Genomic DNA, 10,994 nt, shown 5'->3' on the forward strand with positions numbered 1-10,994 from the left:
AAGCAGTCTCGATCATTTATTAGGCACTAACCTACTCATCTTAATAAGGTCCCTTACAGGAACCTTAGGGTAGTAAGATTAATCAAGTCATGGCTCCGATGGACAAGAATTGGGATGGCAAGAGTATTGTTAGTAGCAGATTGATCACCAAAAAATAGATGACATCCTGAGCCCTCTAAATCCTGCCATCAGTAATGATCAAGTCACAGATCTGCAGAGTCAATCATCTAGTTTGTAGATGATTATGTTCCATACAAGCATATGAGTTATAAAATGATAAATATTATCTAGCAGATTCATCATAAAGGAATACATCTTTCAGAATAGAACTTATGTTATGATGAAGTCCTTAGAACTACTTCCAAAATGATAAAGGAGGATTTACCATGTGGTTCTTAAATCCTGCTCGTGACCAAATGATACAATTATTACAAGGACGATAATTGTATCGAGTGTAGGTCGTTGTGTGCCATATTAGTTGGTTTCCTCTTAATCAAGATGTGTGGTGACGGGTATGGCAACGGATGATATGTAGGAGTATATTCACTGAGCATGACCACTTCGGAGCACTCTGCTGTCAAGGGTTGCTCTGATGGATATGGGTATAGGTGTCCCTCTGACTTGAGACTGACTTGGTGACTTGCAAGCAACTCACTGTACTTTGATGCTGGACTATCCAAATTTTAATTCGACGATAAAATTTTTGGATACAGTCAAGTACTTGTGAAGTCTGAGTGCGAGTCAATTGGGATTGATCGCTCCCAGTAAATTAGAGATAATGCATCACTGTTTTCAATTTAGTAAAACTTTGGATCAAAGTAGTTCTAGTGAGGAGTCACAGGATTTTTAAGGTTGAGACACAATATGGACTACTCTTCCTGGGTTGACAGTTTAACCCAAAGTCATCTTGAGCATCAAGTGTCAAAAGATGAATTATATAGTAATATATCTACATGAATTTTAGAGTGTTGCTAGCATATATTCGACCTATCTGGAATCGGATCCATTACTTGATGGTTATATCGATTAGTACAGAAATCTTCCTATGCTACCGGCTTAGATTCGAACCTACGGGGTCACACACATAAAATACCTGTCTGATCAAATGGCTGATCGACGATTATGAATTGTTGGAAGGTTTAATTATCAATTTGATTGATGATTAATCTATGCAAAGTTGCAATAAATATTTACTAATGGTTAGTAAATTAGAGAACAAGAATTGACAATATGATTATTAATTGACTCAATTTGATTGAGCAATGAAGATTGGATTAGATCTAATTGAATTGATTAAATTAGATTAGTTTTGGATTGATTGGATGCATCCCTATTAAATAATAGGTTTATTCTAATTAATCTCAGAAAAATAAATTAAAACCTATGTTGAATAAGATTAATTATTTTATATAGATTTTGATTGATCAAATCCTATTGGAATAATAGCTTGATTGGATCAAATCCTATTATCAAATAGCTTCCCTGATATCCATCAAAATCAATTCCTGGATCAATGGGTTTTAATTTAACTAATTACAAATTTAATTGGACCTAATAATTAGGCTAGGACTCAATTAGTTAGTTTGTTATAAGTAATTCTAAGTTAGTTAGGATTGGGTCAAGAATTAGTTAGAATTTGATCAAGATCTTGAATTCTATTTGAATAGGACTAAACCCAAACCAAGCCACCCCATGTGATATTCATTTCTCACACCACACCTCTCTTCACCATGTGAAAATTCCTATGCCCCATATGAGGCGTCCCCTTTCTTTCTTCCACGAATATAGGCGTCCCTTTTCTCCTCTTTCTTGTCACCCAAATAGATCAAGAAGGGGATGTCCAACCCACATATCATGCATCTTGTCTCTCCTCTTCTCCTCCTTCTTGAAAGATTTTTGAAATTTTTTTTTGCTGATTTTTGAGCATAAAAAGAGGCTTCTCTACTGATTATAAGTAGAAAATTAGAGAAGAAAAATTCTTCCCAAGGAGAAAAGATCAAGGAAGAAGATGGATCTTCTTTCTTGTGGCAGCCTTGAAGAAGGAGTTCTTCTTTCAGATTTTTTTTTTTTTTTTTAAATAAAAATTAAATTAGATCTGATTTTTAACATGAAGATTTAGAGAAAAATACTAAAAAAATCTGGTTGGATGTTTGGGCTTCCTAGAGTTCTAGATCAAGAAAAAAAGAGAGAAGAAGAGAGAAGAAAGTTCTTCTCTTGGATCCCTCTTTTGGATTTTTTTAGATCTCAAGATTTCATATATTTTCAATATGAGAAATCAGATTAGATCTGATTTTCATCATGAAAAATCAGAGAAGAAAACTTTTCTCAAAGGCGTGAAAGGAAGAGAGAAAAGTTCTCTCTTATGCGTGAGAAATTGAGAAAAAATTTTTTTTCTTTTGATCTCTATTGTAGAGATCAGATGCATGGATTCAGAAGAAAGGGAGAGATCTCTTTATTCTTCAATTTTATCATGTTCCTCTTAGATCAGCCAAAGGATGGTGTCCTTGTGAGCTAGGACTCTCAGAGAGATCGATCAGCACAAAGGCTTCATGTGGATACCTGTAGAGGCCGGACGTGTGTGCGGCTACCAAGTATCATCAAGAACCATCTTCATGAATTTCAGATGTAGTGATCTACTACCCATGCTCAGGTATGAGATTTTGATCTCAATTAACTTTTAGATGGAATTTAAATATAAATTAGATATGATCTAATTATACTTAGATATGTTCTGTACTTGCTGAATTTTAGATTTCAGATGTGTATACATGCATATTAGTTTATGTCATAGATTCTATATGGTGATTAGATTTGATCTATGCATACATTATAGATTAAATTATTTAATCTATGTATATTTCATTGTAAAATTTTTAAAAATACATGCATATCACCCACCACTTCCCTTCAAATGGTATCAGAGTGGAGGTTCATTATAATATGAACATATATGCATATAGAGTTAAATCTAGATTTAGCAATGCATGAGATGTACTATGATCTGATTCTAGATATGATCTAATACAAAAATCAGATCTGATATAATTTAGATTTGATCTAAATTTTTGCATATATGATATGTGAATTAGATTAGATATTTTGAGTAGCAAAGTACTTGGATTGGATAATCATCAGGCCGTCCGATCATAGGAGCAAGTAAGATTACATGATCCTCTCTTTCCATTCAATAGGATGCTCTTCATAGCATGTAGGGGTGCCACTGTGAGGTCCCATGAAGAAGAAAATGAAAAAGAAAACTTACTTTCTCGTAAATTCTAGATCTTTAAACCCTAGATGTTGTATGTGATACAAGTTGCGAAGAAACTAGTTATATCTAATCTTGATTAATCAAAATTATTTTGATTGAAAATCAAAAAAAAAATAGATTTGATCTAAAAAATTTTATGATTTAATCTAAAAGGTTTACATAAGAAATTATTTCATAACCTTAACCCATATTGATGCTATACTTAATTGAAAATTAAGAGATGTATTTTAGATCTAAAATTATGATTAAAGATCTAATAATATTGCATAAAACATGAAGCATGGGTTAGCTCAAATTAGGTCCTTTTAATTGGGTTAGACCTAAGGTTAGAATCAAAGACCTAATAGACTAAAAAAGTAGTTGATTAAATCTAACCAATAGTTGATTTAGATTAGATCAAGGATACTCTAGATCAAATATAATAGTTTTAATTGATCGAGTTCATATCTTTGATCAAACCAAATGGATCTTGATTGAGGCCCAAAGGTTGAGCCCGAGTCATTAGGCTGATTAGATCGTTAGGTGACTTGAGTTGACTCATGTTGTTAAGGTTAATTAGTATGACTGATTTAGGTCCCTAGACCGACTTGTCTCTAATCCTTCTTATGACTTGTAAAGTCAGTGGAGGACCTACGACATGTCGGTTAGACCCACTAGTCACTGGTCCTTTTCATGACTTGGTGAAGTCAGTGAAAAATTTATGACTTGTAAGTTGACTAATATTTTATAAAATAAATTTAATCAAATTTTTTAATTATTAGTCCATAAAATGAGCTAGTTATGGGATAATTAGATCATAACCTTCCATTAAGAAGAATGGTAATGGGTCCATTACTTTAATTACATTGCAAGCGCATCCATCTGATATTCTCTCTGAATGATGGAATTATCATTTATCATATGATGACTCTGTTAAACTATCTAATGGTGTTAGATTGATCGAACCATCTCGGCCTGATCATTCTTTGGTTAGTATCATTGAGTAGATTCATGTTAATGGTTGGACCTAATCGGAACTTTTAGTGGAGGCCATCATCTATTAAATAAAATCTGGTGAAATTAAATACTAAAAGTTATTTGAAAAATAATTGATTGAGAACCTACCCATAGATGCATATGGGTTGATCGAGCCATCTTCGGGCTTATATGCAGTCTGTGTGGATTCTAGTACTAGCTAAAAATTAAGATAATTTTTCGAATTAAAGGTAGAGGATACTAATTCATATAAAATAGTGGGAAAATCTTTAGACTAAAGTCTAAGTCTTTAGGCTTAAAATAATTCATATACTAATAGGTCAATTATTTTCTTTTCAAAATGGCTAGAATATTGTCGCTTTGTTCATTGTTAGATAGTGGCAACATTATCAGACCTGACTTCGATAGCCAGTATCGAAAGTTGAATATAGTTTTTGAGAGAATTAATCAAGAAGTCTCAGGCTAACCCAAACAGGCTTAAAAGAGAAATCAGTAATCATTGCTGGTCAAGATGTTATATGATAACTCTTGAAGTTTTTCTATTAGTAATACTACTATCTGGGTATAGGATACCAATAGTGCAAGTCATGTTTGTAAATAGTTATAAAAAACTTCAGGATAGTAAAAGATTTGAAAACGGCAAGAGACTCCTAAATATAAGATATGGAAGTCTGTTCCAGTCTTAACATCAGGAATCGTTGGCTTATTTTCAATCTGATGATGTCATTTTAAGTGATTGTCACGATTGTTCAATCTTATTGATGGTGTCAATAAGAATGATTATCGTGATATCATTGTGAATGATACTGTAATAATGAATGGACAATTGAAAATGGCATAAATTCAGTACCATAGTCTGTTAGTGTAATGTACACGTCTGACTAGTATCTTAGATTAGATAATGTCACTAAAGTCTGTCTTTGGCATAATTGACTTACTCACCTTTTATTGGAAAGGATGAATGAGCCAGTGATGTTTTGAGTTTGGTACATATTGATGTATTTACACTCATAAATATTAATGCCAAAAGAGGACTTTACTACTTCATTAAAATCTCTGACGATCTATCTTGGCATGGGTCCGTCTTGCTTATGAAGCACAATTTGAATCGGTTGAAATGTTCAAATGATTCCGTAATAAGGTAGAAAAACAAACTACAAAGAGTATTAAAACCAATCGATTTGATCGATTAAGTGAATACCTTTACAGTAAATTTTTGACATATCTTGAAGAGAATTAGATTCTCTCTCAATGAACCTCTCTTGGACATCATTATTTAAAAACTGTTTGAAAGGAAGAATTGAACTTTGTTAGACATGGTTCAGTCCACTATAGGTTTGCTGGTCTGCTTGAGGTTATGTTTTAGAGACTACTTGATGTGTGCTTAAGAATGGTTCGAGCAAATCGATCACTAAAACTCCATATGAAATATGGACTTGGATAATTCGATACTCACTTACGTTAGGTTTGGGATGTCGAACTTATGTAAAATATTCACAAACCGACTAGCTTGGATCTTGATTTGATAAATATTATGTTAGAGATATTTTTTTACTTTTCGGATGGATATGAAATGTTCATGAATCTTAAGGCATTCCTTTTGGAAAAAAAATTTTTTGGTGAAGAACTGATGTCGTTAAGAGCAAACTTGATGAAGCTTGATAGGTAGAAGAACCAACTCTGACACAAACCAACAGAATCAAAGTTGACCAGATCAAATCCGAGTTCGATGTAAAGGCATCTCTGAGTAGATATGGTAGAGTACCGTGTTAGCCGAACAGATAGTTCGATTTCTAAGTTTAGAAAGGAGATTTGATATCCCATACGGATGCTATACAGGGATCTAACTTTGAGAAATGGCTTGGAGCCATTAAATCTGAAATGAAGTCCATCAAGATCGATGATGTATGGACATTCGTTGATTCATCTGAAGGGATAAGACCCATAGGGTGTGAGTGGATTTCATATGGATAAGAGATGCAGATGAAAAGGTGGAGACCTATTAATTCTGTCCGATTGCCAAATGATTTTATCAAAGTTATAGTGTTGACTATAATGAGATATTTTTCTTGTGACAATCCTCAAGTCCATTCGGATTAAATTAAATTTCTCAGAGTTGGACTATACATTTTAAACGTATGGCTTCGTTCAGAATGAAAAAGAATTTATATGTACAGATAGGCTAATTATTCTGTAAAACTATTCTTTGTGTTTTTGGATGAAATTCTCTTAATAAAAAATGAATCCTTATATTGCAGAAATAAAAATTGATTGTCATCTCTATTCTCCATAAAGATTTGGAAGTTATGAGAACCATCCTTAAGTATTTTGAAGTACTAAGGACCAATGGTTGTTTATGAAAATTTGACTTAAAACCTGTAGAATATTGATTCCATTTTTAGTCGGATCGAAATGATGAAGTTATGTCAGATTGTATTTTTATCCTAAATAGATGAGCGATATGCTGGAAAGATTCCATGCAGTATTCAGTAGTCAATTTTATTTGTGATACGAAGTTCTTTGCGGTATCTGATATCAGTAAAGAAGTCATTTGGTTATGAAAATTCATGAAAGAGTATGGAGTGGCACCCTCCATTGATGGTCCAGTCTTGCTGTATTGACAGCAGTACTGGAGCCATAGCTTAAGCTAAAGAATTGATGCTCCATCTGTGAACCAAACACTTTCTGTATTGCAATTAACTTTTTCGATAAGATCGAAATAAAGTTGACCTTAGGAAGATTGACTGAAAGAAGAACTTGACCGACACATTGACTAGAGCAATTGGATCTAAAGAGTTCGATGATCTAAAATGAAAGATGGATATTTGATATCGATCTGATTAGCTTTAGTCCAAGTAAAAGTTGTTGAAAAATGTATCCTAAAGCCAATCATCTAGATTGTAGATGATTGTGCTCCGTACAAGTATATGAGTTATAAAATGATAAATATTATCTAGTAGATTCATCATAAAGTAATACATCTTCCAAAATAGAACTATATGTTATGATGAAGTTCTTAGAACTACTTCTCAAATGATAAAGAAAGATTTATTATGTGGTTCTTAAATTTGCTTGCGATCAAATGATAATTGTTACAAAGATGATAATTGTATCGAGTGTAGGTCATTGTGTGCCATATTAATTGATTGTCCTCTTAATCAAGACGTGTGGTGACACGGGTATAGCATACGGATGATATGTAGAGTATATTTTATTGAGTGTGACCACTTTCGGAGTACTCTGCTGGTAAGGATTGCTCTGATGGGATATGGGTATATGTATCCTCTGATCTGAAGCTGCCTTGGTGACTTGCAAAAACTCACCGTGCTTTGGTGTCGGACTATCCAAATTTTTAATTCGATGACAGAAATTTTTGGGTACAGTCAAGTACTTGTGAAGTCTGAGTGCGAGTCAAGATGAGATTGATCATTCCAAGTAAAATTAGAGATGATGCATCACTGTATTTCAATTTAGCAAAATTTTAGCCAAAGTAGTCCTAGTGAGGAGTCACAGAATTTTTAAAGTTGAGACACAATGTGGACCACTCTTCTTGGGTTGATAGTTTAACCCAAAGTCATCTTGAGTATCAAGTGTCAAAGAGATGAATTATATGGTAATTATATCTACATGGATTTTAAAGTATTACTAGACATATATTCAGCCTATCCAGACGTTGGGTCCAATTGTTAGATGGTTACATCGATTAGTACAGAAATCATTCTTGTGCTACCGACTTAGGTTCGAACCTATGAGGTCAACATATAGAAGTACCTGTCTGATCAAATGGCTGATCGACGATTATGAATTGTTGGAGGATTTAATTATCAATTTGATTAATGATTAATCTTATACAAATTTGCAATAAATATTTACTAATAGTTAGCAAATTAAAGAACAAGCAATTGAAATATAATTATTAATTGGCTCAATTTGATTGAGCAATGGGGATTGGATTAGATCTAATTGAATTGGATTCAATTAGATTGGTTTTGGATTGATTGGATGCATCCCTATTAAATAATAGACTTATTCCAATTGATCTCAGAGAAATAAATTAAAATATATATTGAATAAGATTCAATTATTTTATATAGATTTTGATTGGATCAAATCCTATTGGATAATAGGCTTAATTGGATCAAGCCCTATTATCAAATAGCTTTCTGATATTATCAAGAATCAATCTTGGATCAATGGGTTTTAATCTAACTAATTACAAATTCAATTAGGGCCTAATAATTGGGTTAGGACTCAATTAATTAGTTTGTTATAACTAATTTCTAAGTTAGTTAGGATTGGATCTAAGAATTAGTTAGAATTTGATCAAGATCTTAAATCCTATTTGAATAGGACTAAATCCAAACTAAGCCACCCATGTGATATTTATTTCTCAGCCACACCTCTCTTCACCATGAGAAAATTCCCTACGCCCCATATAAGGCGCCACCTTTCTTTCTTTCATGGAATATAGGCATCCTTTTTCTCCTCTTTCTTGCCGCCCATATAGATAAAGGAAGAAGGGGACATCCAACCCACATATCATGCATCTTGTCTCTCCTCTTCTCCTCCCTTTTTGAAAGGTTTTTGAAATTTTTCTTGCTGATTTTTGAGCATCAAAAAGAGATTCTCTGCTGGTTATACAGTAGAAAATTGGAGAAGAAAATTCTTCCCAAGAGAGAAAATCAAGAAGAAGATGGATCTTCTTTCTTGTGCGCAGTCTTGAAGGAGTTCTTCTTTCAATTTTTTTTTATTTTTTTTAAAATAAAAATTAGATTAGATCTAATTTTTAATATAAGATTTAGAGAAGTATCAAAAAATCTGATTGGATGTTTGGGGCTTCCTAGAGTTCTAGATCAAGAAGAAAAAGGAGAAGAAGAGAGAAGAACGGTTCTTCTCTTGGATCTCTCTTTTGGATTTTTTTAGATCTCAAGATTTCACATGATTTGCAGTATGAAAAATCAGATTAGATCTGATTTTTATCATGAAAAATCAGAGAAAAAAGTTCTCAAAGATGTGAAAGGAAGAGAGAAAGTTCTCTCTTATGTGTGAAAAATTGAGAAGAATGATTTTTTTCTTGATCTCTATTGTAGAGATCGGATGCATGGATTCAGGAAGAAAGGGAAGGATCTCCTTATTCTTCAATTTTATCATGTTTTTTTAGATCAGCGAAAGGATGGTATCCTTGCGAGCTGCATTTTCGAGAGATCGATCAGTACAAGGACTTCGTGTGGATATCCGTAGAGGTCGATGTATGTGTGGTGTCAAGATTATCAAGAACATCTTCATGAATTTCAGATGTGGTGATCTACTATCCCGCTCAGGTATGAGATTTTGATCTCAATTAATTTTTAGATGTAATTTAAATATGAATTATGATCTAATTACACTTAGATATATTCTGTACTTGCTGAATTTTAGATTTCAGTTGTGTATACATGTATATTATTTATGTTATAGATCCTGTATGGTGACTTAGATTTGATCTATGCATGTATTATAGATTAAATTATTTAATCTATGTATATTTACTGTAAAATTTTTGAAAATACATGCACATCATCCACCACGCTTCCCTTCAGATCATACGTCTCCTATCATATTTGGCTATCCAGAAATAGTTTGGTTTTCAAAGTTAAGGTTGTGCTTGCACATTAGATGCTGGAGAGAGCTTATTGTTTAGCTATGGAGTATACCATTTTGACACTGCTGGTTTTTTCCTCATTGCCGCGAGTTACTAGGACTCTCTTGCTACGCCTACAGTGACGTGGAGGATTCTTTTGATTTTCTGAGAGCTCCTCCCTCAAGATTTGTCAAGATCAACTTCGATGGTAGTATGAGGGATGATAAGGTGGTGCGGACTATATCATTTGAGGCTTGGATGTTAGGCTATTGGCTATAAGGACGTACATCTTTTTGAGCCGTCCGTCTTCGAAGCAGAGCTCCATGTCGCTTGGGCGGACATCATCTGCACGAGACAAAAGCTGCAAATGGAGAGGATTTTTGTTGAGATGAAGCATCTAGAAGTTCATCAACTCCTCCACAACATCTAAAGGTTCCTTCGTATTTCACTATGATGTTTGTTCGATATATCTTTTGAAAGGCGAACAGCATCATGGATTGTGTTGCATTCTTTATTGCCAAGCATACTGGAGACTAGACCTAGTGTTAAGGTAACGATTGCCCATAGCCCCACATATAATATTTTGTATTCTGATTTTTTGAGTTGTACTCACATTAGAATGGTGTGATCATCCACTTGTATCACAAAAAAAAGAAGCTTGTAACGATTTTTCTCCAATAGTATTTCAAATAAAAACTCAGGACTTTATGAATCCTGTAGGCCTAGTTTTAAAAGATTTAAGGTTGAAGCATAGCATGCAAATAATTTCTACTCAATATAAAGAGAAATCCATACTGAATGAAGAATCCTTTTGGGTAAGTTAGGTTTTGTAGGGATTGATAAATGATTTATTCTCAATACACTCAGTTCAAGCAAAGCTTGTGATCTAAGAACTCTCGAGAAATTTGAGTCTCAGTCAGCGATCTTTAGTAATATATTCCTTCCCTAATCTATATATCTCTTTGTTGGGGGAAATTTTATTTGGGCCGAAGATAAGAAGAGATCAGAGATCTAGCATGTCATCGATCTAACCAACCCACTGCCAGTGCTAAAAGGTCTTCATCGTCACATTGTCTTGTACATTTCATTCATTCCCAATTGTATGTCATCCACCATGCCTATGCTATGAGA

The sequence above is a fragment of the Elaeis guineensis genome, chromosome 11 (genome assembly GCF_000442705.2).
Source record: "Elaeis guineensis isolate ETL-2024a chromosome 11, EG11, whole genome shotgun sequence".
In the NCBI taxonomy this organism is placed as follows: domain Eukaryota; kingdom Viridiplantae; phylum Streptophyta; class Magnoliopsida; order Arecales; family Arecaceae; genus Elaeis; species Elaeis guineensis.